At 46.1% G+C, this 20,313-nt stretch overlaps 1 long non-coding RNA gene across 3 annotated transcripts in view; it reads left to right on the forward strand.

The window, feature by feature from the left end:
• LOC101676137 overlaps nt 1-20,313 on the forward strand; it is a 199,608-nt gene that overhangs the window by 89,394 nt on the left and 89,901 nt on the right. For all 3 annotated transcript variants that reach the window (XR_006604331.1, XR_001180120.2, XR_006604332.1), the window contains exon 4: nt 3,139-3,273. This is a non-coding gene — a long non-coding RNA (uncharacterized LOC101676137). The remainder of the gene's footprint in view (nt 1-3,138; nt 3,274-20,313) is intronic.

Consider the following 20,313-nt stretch of genomic DNA (forward strand, 5'->3'; position numbering starts at 1 on the left):
CCGCTGGGAAAGTTACCTAACATTCCAACAGCCTCAGGCCCATCTAGGACCCGGATGTTGCCGGCTTTCCCCTCCTCAGCGGTGAGGGCTACGTTCTTGACAACTCCCAAGGTTGGAGAATTCCAGGTGGATGGTCATAAGATATTATGAGGAAAATAGGTATGGGCATTCAGGTCATCAAGTGAACGCTTATTTTTATATTCTCTAAAAGATGGTAGTAATGACAGAACATTAAATAGAACACTTCAATGTCATTCGACACATCTTGAATTAGTAGTAATGGCTCCTCAACAATTATTTTCCATTTAAGCAATTCCTTTGCTCGCCAGAAACATTTTAATGCATTCAGTGGGATATTATACCTTAAGCTTGCTTGGTTTTCAAGATTATGTCCAGGAAGACGCACATTCCTTTCTGTATGTGGTTTTTTTCATCCAGGAACAATGTGTTTGAAACGTGACAACACAGAGGCCCTATGTTACTCTCCCTAAGTCCTAACCTGGAGGCACCTGTGTTTCCTTGCTTGGGTGGTGGCGGGGAGGCCTGTGGGAATACATCAGAAGGGACTAGGATTTGTCTCAAGCTGATTCACAGCGAAAGGGTGGGATTGCTGGGAGCGTGGAGTGTGTGGGCCTGGCCTTCCTGTTAGACTGGCCCAGTGCCTCACGCTGTCCCCTGTGGTCACCTGCCCGCCCCCCCAGAGCTCCACCCCACAGTTAGCCGTGGCCTGTGCTCCTTCTTCATCTCTTACTGTGATTTCTAACCATGGCCTCTTGTTTTTTTTTTCACCATTTCCTTGGGTATGTGTTTGGCATTTTCCCTCTTAGAATGTAAGCTCTTGGAGGGTAGGGGTCTTGCTTGGTTTTCCCTCTGCTGTTGTCCTGGAGCCTGAAACTGGGCAGGATTTGATAAATTTTCTTGGAAACAATGAGTGTCCACTTGGTTGTGCCTGGAGGTGACCTTCTGGGGGACTTGCTTCCAAGACCTGTTGACGGGTTGTGTGCAGAAATGCTTTCCTTTGTACCAAGAAAATCCTCTGCTTATTGTAAACCATTGGTTTTCGATCTGTAGATTTTTCAGAGGTTTCCATATGCAGATGTGAGTTGTCATCTCCAAGAGGAGAATTTACAGTGGAATATCCTCCAAAACATTGATCTTCTGTCTTGACTGCCTGGAGGTGTTGTTCCAGGAAGGGCTTAAGGCAGGCCTGAGTGCCATCGCCCTGTCTGGTTGTGCCAGCCAGCTGTGTGCCCTGCTGGCTGGAGCGGGGCCCTTGTCACTGCCCCGTGGGAGAGAAGTGGATGACTTCCGGGCAGAGTCTTGACATCTTGTTCCCAGCCTGGAACCATGACCTCCAGGTTGTGCTTTTTCAGTGTGAGCAAGCCACATCTGTTCTTTGGGCCTTGGATTCCTCACTTCATTCATTCATTCATTCATTCATTCATTAGGCAAATGTTTATGGAGTGCCTGCTAGATGCCTGGCACTCAGCTAGGTACTGGGGGTAGAATAGTGAGCAAGGAAAGCAGTCTTGTCCTCCTGGAGCTTACAGGATAATCAAGCAGAAAGATGTTACCAAACCACTCACAGAGAGGTATTTAAATGTGACTGTGACAAGTGCTGTGTGTGTGTGTGGGGGGGGGGAGTCCCTGATGGTGTAGGTGATCCTAATGATGGAGGGTCTAACCTAGGGAAGGGTGGCATACTGTGCAGAGAAGACTACCCAGAGTCGGAAGCTGAAGGATGAGCAGGGGTGAAGAAGGGAGGGAGGATTATTCCAAGCACAGAATCTTCGTGGGCTCAGGGCTTGTGGTAAATGGGAGGTAAAAGGGAGGCCAGTGGGGCTGGAGTGAGGAGAGCAAGGAGGTGGGGAGCACAGGCCAGGAATGGGCCACCCAGGGGACCATGGCAGAGGGCCCGGACTTCATCTTGAGAGCTGTGGGAAACCGTAGATCTGTCGGAGTCTTCAAGCCCAGGTGTGAGCAGCACAGAGCAGACGTGAGATCGCTTTGCAATAGAGAAGATGCTGCACTGCGTAGTGAACTGGAAATGGACCAGAGTGGATGACCATGGGCCACACAGGAGGCTGGGGTAGTGGTTCAGAGAAGACAGGCTGCTCCTGGAGAATCAGCCCATGAATATTTTCTGAACACCTACTATGTGCCTGGTGAACCGAACAGGCGAAGAACTCTGTCCTCACAGAGCTGACATTTTAGTGAGTGGGGAGACGAGCAGTTAGCTTAGTAAGGAAGGGACCTGGGATGTTGGGAAGCATTATGCACAAAGGAAAAAGAGAAATAAATTGACTAGAGTGAGTGAGGTTGGGAATGGGGGTAGCTGATGGCAGAGATCCTTAGGAAGTAAAAATGACAGAGTTCTATGTTGGAGGTTGTGGGGTAAGGGCCAGGGAAGCGTCAAGGTCAACTCCTAGATCTCTGGTTTGTGCTCAAGTTCAGCTCCTATATCTCTGGTTTGTGCCAGCAAAGAAGGGTTGCCCAAGAGCATGCTAGACCAAACGTGACTCAAGTGTCTGATCTTGAAGCCCTGTGGGCTCCATGGCAGAGTCAGCAGCTGCGGGGCATCTGTAACCTGGTCTCTGGACCCCGAAGACCACCCCGCACCAGAAGTCCCTCTCCTGGATTCCCCACACAAGGATGTGCCACGTCGCATGGGGTGGGGGAGGGTCCGCACTGTGGGTAACTGGGGCTCCCGCCACAGCTCTGTCAAACCCTCTCCCTGGGGTTGGCGGCATCTGCCCCGTCTTGAGCTTCCTGACGGAGCTCAGCAAGCGTGCAGTGCTGCCGACTCCTGTCCTGGGCAGGCACACTGCCAGCATCCGCTGCGGATCCCCGCCCTTGGCCCTGGCCCAGGCCTGCCGAGTGTCCTCTGTCTCTGGAAACGACTCTGCCTTAACCCTCCAGGGAAGAGGGTATTTGTGGGGTGCATTTCTTGGGATGGCCTGGGGGCTGGGTGCCAGGGGCTTTAGGAGCTGGGGAGTCTGCACACTCCTAGGGTTCCGGGTCACTTTGACAGGGCTTCCCCCGAAGGAGGATTTCCCCAGGGGATATCCGTGACAAGAGGGATGGGGTTGGCTGACCCTATGACCTCAGTCTGAACCGTCCCTGCTGTTTCCTCCCTAGAGAAATCCCTGGCTTCCGGTCAGGCCCCGCTGGGGCAGATGGACTAAGGAGCACAGTGCACTGGCGCCGAATGCTTCCCACGCGCCCGAGAGCTTTCTGTGGATTGTTCCTGAAGCCTCAGAGCAACTCTATGAGGTCAGTGCTATTAGTGTCATCTTTCTCATTTTAGAGATGAGGTAATGAGGCTCGGTGAGCTTGCACAAGTCGTTCAAGGTCACAGAGCGAGGGAGGTGCGGAGCGGGATTCACACCCAGGCCCGCCCTGGCTCTGAACCCCTCTGCTCTGGCAGCTGGTGGAAAGGCGCGAAGGTCACCCGAGCGGGGGCCAGTGTTCAGACTCCAGCCCTGACGTGGCACTGCGTCCTGTGGCGCTTTGGAACCAGTCCATGGCTCATTGATTGATTCACTGAATATTGACCAAGTGCCTCTTCTCCCGGGGCTGGAGGCACCATGAAGCGAGGTCTCACAGGATGAGCTCACGCGTGGCCGCTGCGACAGACACACGGGCACACCGCCTGTGCTGCAGAGGGTCAGCTGCTTTAGGGAGCAGGGCCGAGGCGGGGGTGGCAATGGGAGGGGGCGGGGATGCGGGTCGTGGCCTTTGTATCAGGCCTTGAGAGAAAAAGACATTTGCCAAGACTTCCTGGGCAGACACGACTGTGAGAGCAAAGGCACGAAGATGCCTGGAGGGTCTCAGGACCTTCTGGTTGTCTCTGTAGGTGGAGTGAATGTCACAAGGCATGAACTTGGACCTGTGATTAGAACCTACGTGAGAACCATCTGGGGTGTTTGCTGCAAGCGTTCATTAAAATGCAGATCTCAGGGTCCACGCCAGGCCCACTGAACCAGACCCTTTAGGAGGTGGGGCCCAGAAATCTGCATTTCAGCCAGTGCCTTGGGGGACTCTGATCTGCACTGATGTTTGGCCCAGGTGAGGAGAAGCAGAGCAGCAAACAGTTCTGGGTTTATAACAAAGGTCAGCCAACTTCTTCCAGAAAGGGCCACAGAGTAAATATTTCAGGCTTTGTGACCTAAGAGGAAAATTGAGGATATTCTGTAGGCACTGATAACCACTTAAAAACAGAAAAACCGGTGGTGGGTGCACTTGGCTTCCCTTAGCCTGAGTGTAGTCTTTAGACTCCTGGTTTAGACTGTCACCCATGGGCCAAGTCGGGAAGGACCGGAGGTGGGCAGAAGGTAGGAGAGCAAAGCCAGTGTGTGGTCCAGGGAGCGAGGAGTGCGTCGAGTTAGCTGTAGAGTTTCCAGAAAGGCCCAGAATGTTAAGAGATGATTTGTTGGAATACAGGACAGACTGGACAAGAGCTTGGACAGGAAGGGTAGGGCAGAGCAAGGAATCAAGGATACCGGAATCGTTGGCTCATGCTCTTGGGTGGAGGGGATGTCATTAGCTTACGACCTGTGACAACGTGTGTACACGTGGTCCCATGCTGAGCAGAGGCCCCGTGGATTCAGGCCTGAAAGGGAGGTCTTTGCATTTGACCATTCACAGGTCATTACTTGGTGGGACTAGTAGTCAGATGTCAATGAATTCAAGAGGAACAGGAGAACAAAAATGGAACAGTCAAGCCGCTGTGTCCCCATGCTTGGGCTGGCACGCCCAGTGAGTGTTCTCCTCAGGGGCAGAGCTTGGGGAATGTACAGTCTCTCGCAGCCCCGGACCCCAACCCTCTGGGCCACTGCGCAGCGCCGGGACAACTCATCTAGGAGCTTCTTGGTGGTAGGGGGCGCTGTTCTTCTCACCCCATGGGTCCTCAGCACCTTCAAGATCTAGTGATTGATGCATGTTGTGGAAGGGGGAGGACTGTTCTTTCCCAGGAACTGTGTCCTCTTGGTACCTCGGAGTCGGCAAACGACCATATCCCACACCTAGAAGTAGATGCCCCGTAGTTAGCATCCTTTCTGCTCTGGCTGGCACCAGTCATGTGGCAGAAAAAAGTACTGGTCAGGAAGATGGAGACCAGGGTTGGAATCCTGGCTCTGTCCCTGGTAGCCTCGTGGTTCTGTGAGGCAGTTTAACCTCTTGGAGATCGAATGTCTCTCTCTGTGAGGCCAGGAGTTTGATGGGATGACCTCCCAGGTGCATTCCAGGTTCAAATTCCTCTGTTTCCCTAACATGCTGGGGCAGATGCCTGGAGTGGACACAAACAGCTGCCATCTCCAATGTCTTGTTTGGGGGTGTCCCCAGGCTCTGTTCCGTGTGCTGGCCCAGGTGCCCGACAGTGGGCACACCTGCCTCTGCACCACCCTGAGGCTTTGCCTAACTTACCTGAGCTCATCTCCCTGTGGTATGTCATGACGCTCCCTAACTCATCCTACCCCATCTTATGCAAATATTTTCTTTGATCACTGGGGAAACTAAGGGCAATGTGATGGTTTCTTCTAATGCTAACTTTTTTCCAATAAAAAAAATTGTTCTTTATTTGAGGCCATTTCCTCTCTCCCTTTATTTAGTTGTTTTTTGGGGGGGAGTGGGCAGGTAGGGAGAGAGAATCCCAAGCAGGCTCCATGCCCAATGCAGAGCCCGATGTGGGGCCTGATCTCACAGCCCTGAGATCATGACCTGAGCCAAAACCAAGAGTCAGGTGCTTAACCAACTCAGCCACCCAGGTGCTGCCATTTAATTGTTAAGATGTCCATTTTTTTTTTTTTTTATGAAATAAGGATAATGGTAGACAATAAGTTCTTCCCACTGACCTTATTTAAGAAAATGGATGTTTTCGGGCACCTGGGTGGCTCAGTTGGTTAAGCAACCGCCTTTGGCTCAGGTCATGGTCCCGGAGTCCCGGGATCGAGTCCCGCATCAGGCTCCCAGCTCCATGGGGAGTCTGCTTCTCCCTCTAACCTTCTCGCCTCTCATGCTCTCTCTCACTGTCTCTCAAATAAATAAATAAAAATATTAAAAAAAAAAAAAAAGAAAAGAAAATGGATGTTTTCGATATCCATATGGGGTCCTGCCTGAGTTTTTGAGTATCTTATCGATCCACGAAATCCAAGTTTCTAGGCCTGGTTTTAACACCAAATGGGGATAACAACAGTATATACTTGCACGGGATTATCATGTAGATGGAAATACTGCAGGCAGGCACAGTGTCTGGGATATACTTGGCACTCATTAGCTGCTAGCTGCCCAACCCTCCCCCCCACCTCCGCCTCTCTCAGGCAGTTGAAGGACCCAGCCAGAACTTCAGAGTCTCCTCTCCCCAGGGTTGGCTGGGTATCTCACCCTTTCTGCCACTTGCTGTCTGGAATGCCTTCTGGTTAGCTGATGAAAAGAATAGGGAAATAAACACTACTGTTCATGCTTCCTTTCACCCCTTCGTTCCTTTGCTAATTTCACACCTCTTTCTGTCTATCTAACATGTTCTAGAACTGAGTACACAGCCATGATGGGATACCAAGCTCCCATTTTGCTTGGAAGACAGACATGTTGAGCCAGCAGAAACTATATGTTGTGGTCAATACTCTAATAAAGTCAGATGGGGAGAAGTAGAATGAGATAGATTACAGAACCCTGGATATTTCTGCGAATGGGCACTACCTCGAATCCTGAACTTCCTGGCAACTGTGGTAAAAAGGAAAAGATGTTCCTATTGTCCAATATGGTATTTCTAAACCTTCATTGTTCTTAAACAGCCATTGTGGTTTTTTGCCTTTCCTGTGGATCTACACAAGTTGTTAATTGCTTACTTTAAAAAAATTGATACAATTATTTCACTTACTTAAATTAAAAAAAAAGCTTCATATTTTTATAACTGGAAAACCACCATCATTAGCTCCAGATAGAGGACAAACACATACATAATAAATGCATAATCATTAAAATAAGGAATTGTCTGCTAATATAATTTAAAATAATCTGAAGTTATTCTGTCTGCCACTTAAAATGCTCCAGCTACACTGGGGTAATAAAACGACATATATAAGGTCAATTGCAGACAAACTTCTTTCTTGGCATAAAATTCAAGGAAATATTTATTGCAAAAGACACAGAAGTTCCATTCAAATGGATGTTTCTTATGAACCCTATAAAAGTTAAGGGCATAACATTAAATCTCAACACACTGAATGCTTTTCTACAGGGAGGTGAGTCAGTAGCAAGACAAGCATGCTGTTTCTGAAGACCTAACTCAGGAGTTTGCAAACTTTTTATGTGAAAGGGACAGGTCATGAGGTCTCAGCTGTCACTCCTCTATTCTGTCTTGGTATCTTAAAGCAGCCACAGAAATGTAAGCAAATGGGAGTGGGATATTTCAATAAACTTCATTCATGGACAATGGAATATGAATTTCATATAATTTTCCCATGTTACAAAATATTATTCCTTAACATTTTCCCCCAACCATTTAAAATGTTAAAAACCTCTTCAGCTTATAGTCTTACAAAAACAGTTAAGGGCTGGATTTGGCCTGAGGGCTATAGTTTGCAGATTGCTGATCTAACTGAGTCGGCAACAGGGCTTTGAAGAACTTTCTAGAGCGGAGAGCTGATATGTTCTGTCCATGGTGGACGGTGTCTCAGACCAGCAGCAAAGTCGTATAAGGGGTCGGCAGCAGAGTTAGAACTAGAACCCAAATTTTTCCATTTTGAACTCCAGGCCTGGCCCTTTTCTAGATGCTGCCTCTCTGGATAGAGGAAATGTTTACTCTGTGATGTCAGTCTCTGTAAATAGAACCTTATGTCACCTTCCCAGCATCCTTTGCATGGTATCATGAACCCATTGTTGCAGGTAGAGAAACAGAGGTTTAGAGAGGATAGAAATTAAAATACTGCTAAATCATGGAGCCATAATTTATACCTAGATCTGTTTGGTTCCAGACAAATGGAAGGACTTTGCTAAGGAATTGCCTTGACTTTGATAAAGAATCTTTTGCCTGTCTTCTTTCTCCTGCACCCAACCTTATCCCCCCAAAAACTGTTCTTTAATTATAAGTGACTGGCCTGTGGGGACAGAAAACATGGCCCCCGTTTTTTAGTAGCATGTAAGTTCTGTGACGGATGAGGGCAGCGACAGAGAGCACATAGGGGAGAAAGGCTCTGTTTTCTTTTCTTTCCTAGATTCCTTTTTTAAGACAACTTTATTCGGGCATAATCGACATACAAAAATGGTGTGTATTTAAAGTATACAGTTGGGTGTTTTGACATATTTATGTACCAATGAAATCAATCATCACCTTGATCAAGATAATTAACGTAACAATTGTCCCCTCCACCAAAGTCTCCTCTTGCCCTTTTGTAATAACCCCCTTCTGCCCTTCTCCACCTTACCGGGTATCCAGCCAACCACTGATGCCCTTTTTGTCACTCTAGATTAACTTGCATGTTCTAGAATTCTACATAAGTGATAATATACATTACACATGCTTTTTTGTCTTACTCTTTCACTCAGCATAATTATTTTGTAATTCATTGTAATGAGCAAGAAAAGTCCATTCCTTTTCTTTGCCAAGTAGTATTCCACTGTGTGGGTATACCAATTTGGTTATTTCCTCACTTGTTGATGACTTTTGGGTTGTTTCTAGTTTTGGGGTATTATAAATAAAGCTTCTAGGAACATTCAAGTACAAGCCTTTGTATGAACATATGTTTTCATTTCTCTTGTATAAATATCTAGGAGTAGAATGGCCAGATCATATATTAGGTATATGACTTTTTGTTAATTTGTTTGCTTTTCTTTTGGGAACTGCCAAGCTATTTTCCAAACTAGTTGAAAACTCCATTTGCTCCGCATCTTTGCCAACATTTGATACGTCATTCCTTTAAATTTAGATATTCTAATAGGTGTGTGGTTTTTTACTTGCGTTTTCCTAATGAGTAATGAGAGCTTAAGCTTCATTAATTACTATTAATGAATAATGATAGTTTAGTTTCCAACTAAAAATAATTGAACAGCTTTTCATGTGCTTACTTGCCATCTGTACATCTTTTTTGCTAGTGTCTGCTCAAACCTTTTGCTCATTTTCTCATTATTTTGGAAGGTCTTTATTCTACATACATGTTCTTTATTAGATATATGGTGACAAATATTTCCTCTCAGTCTGTTGTGTGTTTTTTCTTTCTTTTAATAGCATCTTTCAAAGACTGGCATTTTTTATTTTGACAGAGTCTAACTTACCATAGTTTTAGTGGCTCATACTTTTGGCATCTATCTAAAAAGTCTTTGCAAACCCGAGATCCCAAAGGTTTTTCATCTGCATTTTCCTTTAGGAGTTTCACAGATTTAGGTTTTACTTTTAGGTCTCTGATCTATTTTGAGTTTTTTGTTTGTTTTGTGTGTGTGTGTGTGTATGGTGTGAGGTATGGAGTGAGGTTCAGTTGTTTTCCATAGGAATATTCAGTTGCTCCAGTACCAGTTCCAGTTGAAAAAAACTATTCTCTGAATGGTATTTACACCTTTTTCAAAAATCAGGTGTTCGCGTGTGTGGATCTATTTATGGATTCTCTGTTCTGTTTCATTCATCTATTTGTCTATCAATGCCAATATCACACATCTTGATTACTGTAGTTTTGTGGTGAGTCTTGAAATCAGATATAGTTCTCCACCTTTATTCTTCTGAAAGACTTTCCTTCCTTCTCATCAGGAAACAAAGCTGGAGTGGGTGTGAAAAGTTCTGGTTCTCCTTGTTTGCCTGGTCAGTGACTGGAGAGACTCTCTGAAAGCAATCTTTCTCTATCCTCAGCCATCTCTGCGTAGTTCTAGTGGTTGTTCTAGAGACACCCGAAATCCTAAATTCTTTCTGTACTGTAGTCCCAATCTGTCTGAACAAAGTGGCTGTCTTGTGCTTCATGAATAGGAATCAGTGCCCAAGGAGAAGATGGTTGGTATGCAGTGATCACAGGGAGGGCCCATGAGTGGCTTGGCACACGACTGCCCAGTAGGGATGCTCTGTGTTGGATTATGACAAACTGACGCAATCAGAATCTCTCTCGGGGAATAAGGGTGAGAAATGCAGATAGAGGTGGGGTTAGCAAGCAACAGATTGCCAGCGCTGAGAAAAAGCTGGTAACCTGGTCTTTTGAGCTATTCTGTCCTGAGCACGCTGGGCTTCCCATTCTTTCTTTTTTTTTTTTTTTTTTTAATGTGCTCTTTTCCCAAAAGGGCCCTGGTAAAGCCTTGGGCTATTCTCTTAGTCAAACAGGGTCAGAGTCATCATGGTCATCACTACTCCTCTACTCCCATCCACAATAAATCCCCGACTGCTGCTGTCACATTTACCTTCCACTTTTCTCCCCCACCCATCCCCATCTCTCCGTCTCCCTCGCTACCACTTGGTCCACGGGCCATCACCTCTGTGCTGAACTGCTTCAGCGACACCCAACGAGTCTCTCTGCCTCCTCTCTAGCCACCCTCCTATCTGTTTACCACACGTCTTTCAGAGGAAAACTTGTGTAATTAAATTTATTTTGAGATAACTGTGGATTCATATGCTGTTGTAGGAAATGAATATAGAGAGATCGCATGTACCCTTCACCCAGTTTTCTCCAAGAGTAACATCTTGCAGAACAACAGTACAATATCACAACCAGGGTACTGACCTTGATAGTGAGCTGTAGAGGAGTTCCAGCACCACGTGGATCCCTTGTGGCATGAGGTCCCAGCGACTACTGGAACAAATCACAAACTCCGTGACTTAAAACAACAGAATTTACTCTCCTAGTTCTGGAGACTAGAAGTCTGAAATCAAAGCATCAGAAGGACCCTGGTCTCTGAAGGCTCTAGGAAAGACTCTTCCCTTGCCTCTTCCAGTGTCTAGTAGCTCCCAGCACTCCTTGGCTTGTAGCAGTAATGTGTAGCAACATGTGGCTATTGAGCTGAGCCAGAGAATGAAGCCAGCAGAGCAGGGAGCAGAGCTGACGAACCAGCTCTTGACAAGACTTTCTGAATCCTTGACCAAACTTGTGCTTGAAGAGAGAGTTTTCCATTTGGTGAGCACCACCCCACATCCCCGCCCCCACCCCCAATCCTCTTTTTTTTTTTTTTTTTTTCTACTTGCAGCAAAAGAATTCTGATCAAATACATAGAATGACCATTGCAAGTCACTTTCTCTCTAGCCCTCAGTTTCCCCATCTGTAACATGAGGAGGTTGAAATAACCAGTTTGATTTAATTCTTCAAACATATATTGTGCCTTGTGTTTGTGCTTAGTGCAGAATGATGATCCAGATGTAGTCATCCCCCTGCAAGAATTTGGGAGCATAAACCTATCTGTAAAATACCCCAAGAATGGCTTATTACTACTATGGACAAAGTGTTCTGGGCCCACAGAGGACGAGCTTGATTTGGCCTTGGAGAAGGCTCCCCTGGGGAGGTGACATGGAGCCTGGGTCTTGAAAAATGAGCAGGGTTTTTCCTAGTAGAAAAAGCAGGAGAGAGCATTTTAGGTAAAGAATGTAAGCAGAACTCCAAGTTAAGAAAACTCGTGTTGTGTTTGGGAAATAGTAGCTTATTATACCCAGAACTTAAAATACGAGAGGGAAAAGGATGGGCTCCAGGGGAGCAGAGGTCAGTGGGACCTGGTTGCCATGTCCCTGAATGCTGTTGGTGATTTGGGGCTTTTTCTTGCAGGAGAAATGGAAGTGGAGGAACGTGGTGATTAGACTTGCATTTGGTAAGATCGCATTTGTGAGCAAGAAAGACAGATTGCTGATGGGGAGAGAGTAGAGCCAGAGGGACCAGTTGGGAAGTTATTGCAGTTGTGGAGATGAAAAATGATGAGACTAAACCATGCATTCAGGGGTAATTTGCAAAGTGTTATGTGCAGGATATACTGAATTGGCATATGGTAGGTGCTCAGAAAATGTTTGTGGAATAAACATTGCTGAGTGATGAGGCCCATGTTGTGGGAGAGGACGGACTGAGGAGCTGAGGGTTCTGAATCAGGGGATGGGTAGAAGGGTGAAGAAGGGAGTCGGTGGAGGAGTCAGAGCCCGAAGTGAAGCCAAATCAGGACTCCAGCAGCTTTAGTGAGACAATCTTTGGAGAGTGATGGCATGGGAAACCAAACGGAAGCATACGGAGGAGTGAAGACAACAAATGTAGTGGCTACTTAGAGGAGAGAAGAGGCAGAGAAAAGGAGAGAGAGTGGTAGCTGGGAGAATGGAACAGTAGACTTGCTGGTTTTCTTCCAAGCTCTATCCCCCACCCCCACTCCTGGCTTCCTAACAGAATCTCAGTTTGGTTAAGACTCCCATTCCACCTCAATGAAACCCTTTTGACTCAGAGTCACACAGATGGATACTGATTAATCTCAGTCCATCATGGTCACCCCATTCCTCTTTGCCATTGATGGATGCAAGAACATGAACCTAAGTCCATCAGCGTGGGGCATTCCCCCTGGCAACTGTTATTTATTGTCCAGGGATGGGCACTTGACCTTATGGTGCTCTCAGACTAATCAAGTGTGGCCATGGCTGCTACTGGCAACCAGATAACCACCAGGAGAGAACCCAGTCTGAGGACGGAGAGCCGGACCCTGATCCAAATGGTGCCCGGAGACTGCCCTACATCCAGGTTTCTCATTAATGTGAAAGAATACATTTTATAATTATTTAAACCATGTTAGTTGAGTTTTCTGTTACACGCAGCTGAAGGCATCACTGATGAATATCCGTGGATTTTATTTTGTCTAAAATGGAGGATACTCAAGATCAAGGGAGGGAGTTCAGAGAAGAGAAAGAAATTAAAGACACAGAACAGAGAAAAGAGCTGATGGGAGAGAGTCGGATGGCAGGCATTGTGTTCAAGACCACTGGTGGAGGAGCTGGCTTGAAAAGACACACGCAAAGCCCTTCCTCGGGCTGTAGAAGGGAAAGTGGTATGAGATAATGAGTAAACTTAGAGGGGGAGGAAAGTTGACAGAAGGATCTGTAAGGACCCTTACAACTTTACTGCCTGCAAGTGCTTCCCTTCTAATCGAGGAAGTGAGTGTCTTCAGTAGACAAAACCCGACACCCAGGTGGTATGTTCAGAGAGACAAGGACCTCCTCACCCAGGAGTCATGAGAGGCATCTCTGCAGGGAGGAGGTTCTGAGTCAATCTTCCAAGGACCTATGGACTTGGGATGGAGGGGGGTTGGGTAGAGGGTCCATGTTGTGCTTCCATTTCTCTTATCTCTTTTAAATGCCACATCCTTGAGGAACTTACCAAAGCCACAGAGAGAGACCTGCTGGGCTGCAGCAGGGAATTCAAGGTCAGGAAAGTCACATTGGAAACAGATCCTGGAGGACCTGCTGTGCCAGGCTGGGGTTATTCCCTTGGATGGGCTTTGCGTTAAGTTTGTTTCTCAAACTTAAATGGGTAAACAATGTCTTGTTAACACCAGTTTTGATTTAAAATTATTAATATAAAAATTCCTAAATATATACAGATATAAAACTTGGTGTACATGCCTTATGCTTCTATCTCTTATATGAATCATAAAACCAAACCAAATTTATAAATTAAATACAAAATGGATGGAACTAATAAAATTCTACATTAGTGGGCTAGATGATGATGTTTGCTGAAATGAAATTGCCACTCACAGGTCAAATATGGCATTGACTATTACTGAGAGTGATGCCCTGATAAGTTGGCTCTCCAGAAAAAAAGAAAGTCTGTTTTGTAGCGTTTGCTGATTCCCATGGTGTAAATATTCTTACCATGGCTCACATCATAATCTCTGTGTTTAACAACTGGCTCTCAAAATACCTGAAGGTAACAGTTAGGTCTTGTGAGCCAGAATAAGCTAGTTCCAGGACACTATAGCTTTATAGGGTTTTGGTTTTTTTTTTTTTTTTAAGATTTTATTTATTTATTTGTCAGAGAGAGAGCACAAGCACGGGTAACATCAGGCAGAGGGAGAAGCAGGCTTCCTGCTGAGCAAGGAGCCCAATGCAGGACTCAATCCCAGGACCCTGGGACCAGGACATGAGCCAAAGACAGATGCTTAACCAACTGTCACCCAAGCACCCAAGCACCCTGCTTTATAGGTTCTTTTGAACTCACCATGCCTCTTTTTCTGTGTGTGCTGTACTAAGTCAGTTGTCCCTCCCCTTTCTGTTCCCATTCCTATAAGGTCTGTGTTTGCTGTACCCCTGGGCATAGTGAGGTAGCATATTTGATCTTTACCTTGATGAGTATATCCTTTGCATATTAAAGTAGTCACTGTTCCTTATATGTCAACCTAAGACAAAATGCAAGTATTCCTCACTATCCAAATTCATTCAGTTTCAAAATCCATACAGTGAGTTTTTATAAGGGGCACCAAATTATTCCAAAATATTTGGTTCTCCAGTTTTCAGTTTTGGGTAACAAATACTGAGAGTTCAGATAGCAAGGGGTATTAGCCCTACTTTTTTTAAATGTGGATTTTATTCTATTCCTGAGTTCAAATAGCAAATATTTAGTTAGCAAAGGATACCTGATGAACTCTTTGGCATGAAAACAGCTGTTCATTAATGTCAACATGAGTACTGAAATACCAAGATAGTATTTTGTTATGTAAGGTGGGCTTCTAGATGACTCAGGATAGGCTTACATTAACTTTTAGATAATCATTGAAGTCTAAGCACAAATTTAAGAATTTGTATCTGTTAGAAATGCTTCAGCTGTGGTAACTGAATACCCAGCCAGGAGTGGCTTAAATCCTAGATCTTTATTGCTTACTTACTAAGAAGTCCTATGGTAGACAGACATCAGAAGGGTTTGCATTGTCAAAATCACTTCAAGGATCCAGGTTCTTCTATTTTTATCATCCATCCAAGAGTGTTAACTTTTTAGTCTGAAGCATATTACCTCAAGGTCATAAAACTGCTGCTGTGGCTCCAGACATTGTGTGGTCATTCACATCAAAAATAAGTGGGGGTTGGGAGAAGGGGGTGGGATTATGGACATTGGGGAGGGTTTGTGTTTTGGTGAGTGCTGTGAAGTGTGTAAACCTGGTGATTCACAGACCTGTACCCCTGGGGATAAAAATATATGTTTATAAAAAATTAAAAATTAAAAATAAAAAAAATAAGTGGGAAGAGATAGCTCCAGACCTACCTATCTCTGATTAAGAAAGTTTTTCTAAGATCATTTCAGCAGGTCATCATTTCCATAGCCAAAACTTGATCACATGGCCACCTCTAACTACCACAGAGATTGGGGGATGTGGTGCCTGGCTTTCCAGTGACCATAGAAGACTGCAAGGGAATTACAGTGGAAGCGTGGGAATGAATTCTTCATGCCAATGAAGACAATCTCAGTGAACTTTGTAGAAGAACTTCAATGGGCAAGTCTGTAGAATCTGACCCAAGCTTGAGAATCTGGCTGAGGCAACTACTCACAGTCCTAGTCACTAGTGCTTGGAAAGCATTTACTAGTACAGAACATATAGTAAATGCTCTGGGGGAGGGGAGGACTGGGGAAGGACACACACACACACACACACAGCCCCTGCCTTTGAAGGACTTAGATAGGGGCTTGCCAGCATATCAATGTGTTGCACTAAGGTTTCTAGATTCTTCATGGAGGACTTTCTTGTCTTGTTTATAGTTTCCTGTCTTTGAATCATGAGGCCTGAGCCCATCCGAGGGGCAGCACCTTGCGTCTACCTACTGAAGGTGTGGACTTAATATGTATTAGTGGCAGGCATGGCACTGGGCACTTGGTGTGACACTTTTACAGTGTCAGCACGAAGACTAATACGTGCTATGGAGACAAAGGAAAGGTTCAGGGGAATTATATAATAGAGAGACCCTCACTTGACTCTGTGAAGATGAGGTCGGGCGGAGGGCTGAGGAAGGCTGAAACATATATCAGAGTCTAGAAATTTGGTGGTTATCTTAAGGCTGACAGTAGTCCCCACATGAGATCAGGTATTTGTTCTTACTACTGTTATTGTAAATGTCTTAGCTCTATTATTCTTACCCACCGTGAAATGATATCACAGGATAGCAGGAGACAGAAGCCAGTTCCACTGTCTTACCCCCTTCTTAGCGTGCTCAGGCTGTCATAGCGAAATACCGCTGACCAGGTGACTCAAACAGCAGAAGCAGAAATTTATTCTATCACAGTCCTGGGGTTAGAAGTCCATGATCAGGGTGCTATCAGGCTTGGTTTCTTTTTCTTTTCCTTTTTTTTTCCCCCTTTGTGTATGTGTGTGTGTGTGAGAGAGAGAAAGAACTAGTGAGCACACACATGTGAGGTGGAGGGGAGAGGAGCAAAGGGAGAGGGAGAGAGAGTCTTCGGGAGGCTCCGTGCTCAGCTCAGAGACCAATGTGGGGCTCAAACTTATGACCCTGGGATTATGACCTGAGCCAAAATACAGAGCCAGATGCTTGATTTGACTTGGACTTGAGCTGAGCCGCCCAGGTGTCCCCTAGTGCCATCAGGCTTTCTGGTTTCTGGTGAGACTTCTCTTTCTGGCTTGCAGATGGCCCCCTTCTTTCTGTGTCTTCACATGGCCTTTTTTCTGTGCATGCCCGCTGAGGGAGAACACTCTGGTATCTCTTCCTCTTCTTATAAAGGCACCAAACCTGTGGCATCAGAGCCTCGCCCTGATAACCTCACTTAACCTGAATTCCCTCCCTCCAGGTTCTTCCTAAGTAATCACAGTGACATTGAGGGTTAGGGTTTCAATTTACGAATTTCAGAGGGACATTTGCATCTATAAGCTCCACTCGTCATTTATTTCCCAGGAAGTGCAAATGCCAAATATTGCTGCTTTGGAGTGACTGGTACTGTTTGTGGCCAGAGTCCAAAGGTGGGCTGTTCAGCCGTCTGAATACTGCTAGACCCAGAGCGAGGCCAGCTCACGAGTGATGAGGTAGAGGAGGCCATGCCCCGTATCCTTCAGGAACAATCAGAGAGTGCGAAGTGTCAGGTCTGGGAGCTGGGGAGGCATGGTTGTTCTGATTTGTGTGTGTGTGTGTGTGTGTGCGCGTGCAAGCGCGCGTGTGTGTTTAAGGCAGAGTTGGGAGCTTATAAGGACATCCAATCATGGCTCTTTCCTCACTTGGAGTGTGGAGGAGCAGTTTTCTATCTATTCTTTTATAGAAACATAAGCCAGAAGTGAATGTGAATCCTACAGAAAGCAAGACTTCCAGCAGGGGATTTTCAGACACTCTCTTTTCCCCTTCCTTGCAAATATTCAGTCCATCTCTGGGAAGAGACCCAGAGATCTTGGTGACACCCATCAAGTATGGGAGAAACCATTCCATGACACCCTCAGGGTGGGTGAGATTCTCAGGCCCAGATGAGATTCTCTCTCTGGGCTTTTCATAAGGGTTTTGCTCTCTGAGCGACCTGTCTGTAGAGCTGTAGGGCCGTGGACCACCTCTGGTGCCTGGATGGCCATAGAAGGGAGCACAGAAGAGGTTCTCAGGGCCCAGGTTCACGGGAATGAGAAATTCTAATCACGAGCCCAAACCATCTGTCAGATGTCAGATGTCCTGCTTTGGAGAGCCACAGTTCTCTTGGAACAGCCCTCCTGCTGAGCAACTCAGTGGCTGGGGACCCCAGGCCTGTGGGAGACTCTGGCACAGCGCTGGGATAAGGAGGAGGAAAAGGAGCTGCTGGGGCCACTGGGGGCCCTCCCAGACATTTGCGTTAGGAGCAGTAGCAATCTCATGGGCTTAGGGGTTAGGAGACCCGGCTTTAGAAGAAGCCCAGAGAAGTCAGTTCACATCGCTGGCCCTGGCTGACCATATACAAGGACTGACACCAAACAGGGACTCTGTCGTGCTGGCAAAACCTCACCGATCTGCAGAATCATATCTGTCTTGCTTGTCTCCTAAGTTTTTCTTGGAACAATATAAATGGAAATATGGTTAGAATTACAAAGCATTGTAGCATCTCCAGGTGTTAGTGTTCATAGCAGGGGAAGGAAGAAAGAAAGAGCGTGGGTGGACCTGGCATACCAGGCGTTTTCACAGGGCCCCTTTCTGGGCTCTTACAGTGGTTATTACCATTTAGGAGGATTATTCCCATCCTGGCGGGTGGGTTCACTGGGTCTCAGAGAGGGAACGTCACTTGCCCCAAACTGGGTGGTGGTGAGCTGGGGTGTCAGTCATTCTGCCAGTCATCCTGGCCTCCGGAGGGAGAGCAGACAGATGTCATGCAGAGTTAACATCCCAGCAAGGATACCGAAAATCAAGAAGCTGGGGGAAGGCTATGAAGGAGCCAGAAAGCCCCCAGAAAAGTATGGGGACTGGTAATCATTAAGCTGAGATGGGCACAAACATTGAACATGTACCCAGAGGCCACTGTCCACGTCTTCCACCTACCCCCTCCCACCCCAGCCCCGGACTGGATGGGGAGGAATTGGGTCCAACCACTGGCTCCCTGCCCTCCTCAAACCTTGGACTCACTGCCCCCCACTTGGCCCTTCTGATGCCTCCTCTTTTACTTTCTCTGCCAAGTTCTGTCATTTAAACCCCCCTAATTTAATAGGTTTGTCTCATTATTTTGATTAATCATATTAACTCATGTTAATTAAGAGAGAGAGTTAAGCAATGACAGAGGTTAATGGAATCAGCCCGTGTTCTTCTCTGGCTTTTGTTGGGGGCTCTGACAGGCATGGGGGAAGAAGAGGGGAGACTGGGGAATGGAACCTCAGCAGGGCCAAGCCCGGGACAAGCCAGGCAGTCTGCACAGAGAGAGGGGAGAGAAAGGTATCGAGGAAACGATCACTTCCCAATCAGAGTTTCCTGCTAATTGAATGTCTGATTTTATTAATGATGGAATTTATAAAGGTCCTTAAGAAAAGAAAAGAATTTATTCAGTTCAGCAGTTAACTGTGAAAATTAATGCAGAGGAAAAAAGTTCAAATGGCCATTTTATTTGTCTTCTTTTTTTCCCTAGTGGTGGGAATAAAATTGGACACATCATCTCAAAGGGCTTTTCCATTTCTGGGTTCTCTGAGTTTTTTGATGAAGAAGCAGAATGATGGGCCTGGGACCTTGACCTGATGATGTTAGGAATAATAGACTCAAGTACTTTAGTCCAGAGTCTGCTAAGCAACTGAAATGCACCTTCCTAGTTAATCATTGTAACAACATGATGAGGTCCCCTTTTATAGAGGAGGAAGCTGAGGCCCAGAGATGTTTAGTCTCTTGTCCAAAGTTTCATAGCTTGAGAGATGCAGACCCAAGATTCCAGCCAGGCCCCTGTTGCCTGTGCCAGTGAGGTTCATAAGGAGAATGAGCCACTTTTCCTTACAATTTAATTCTTAGTTACTGGGAGAAAAGTTACAGGGGGAAAGCTTTGGGATCAGGAATACCTCTCTTTGATCATGGTGACTTCAGTTCTAGAGGAGAACTATGATATCCTGCACTAGCCCCATTGGAAAGGACCTTCCTCTGGATAAAACAGACACAGGTTGAGCTTTCCTGAGACATCCCCACCAGAATCCCTCTCCTTGTCTTCCAAGTTGTCCTGGAACCAAGAAGCCTGATGTTATGGATTGAGGTGTGCCTCCCAGAAAGGTATATTGAAGTCCCAGCCCCAGAACCTGTGAACATGACCTCATTTGGAGATGGAGTCTTTGCAGATGTTAATTAGTTGAGGTCGTCATGAATTAGAGTGGGCTCTCCATATGATTAGTGCACTTGTAGGAAGAAGAGAAGGACCCAGACACATAGGGAAGAAAGCTATGTGAAGGGGAAGAATACATTGAGGTGACGGCTGCCATAGGCCAATATGCCTGGGGCTACAGGGTGCTGGATGGGATGAGCAGAGGTCCCCCCACCCAGAGCCTTCAAAGGGAGCCTGGCCTTGCTGACACCTTAACTTTGGACTTCTAGCCTCCAGAACTCTGAGAGAATAAATTTACAATGTTTTAAATCACCTAGTTTGTGCTAATTTGTTATGACAGCCTAGGAAATAAATTCACCTGCAAAAGTTTGACTGGCTTTTACTTGCTGGCTGATGTTTCTTTAGCTTAGGATTTTGAACCCTGTGAAACTACAGAAAATGTTCTTTAAGCTGATGGGTCTCATTGCAGATATTGCAAGGAAGTTGTGATGTGTGGCACCTCTTGGGGTTCCACAGGACAAATGCAACTGATGCTGAGTGTCAGATAGACCTCAGCTTGTCTGGGACAGCCCTCACCATGACTGCTGGAACACTTGCTCCCCAAACCTGAGTCTTTTCCTGGGCCAGAAATTCCACGGCACTGTTCTGTGTGCTTTTCTCT

The sequence above is a fragment of the Mustela putorius genome, unplaced genomic scaffold (assembly GCF_011764305.1).
Source record: "Mustela putorius furo isolate JIRA1106 unplaced genomic scaffold, ASM1176430v1.1 tig00000129_pilon_pilon_pilon, whole genome shotgun sequence".
NCBI classification, from domain to species: Eukaryota; Metazoa; Chordata; class Mammalia; order Carnivora; family Mustelidae; genus Mustela; species Mustela putorius.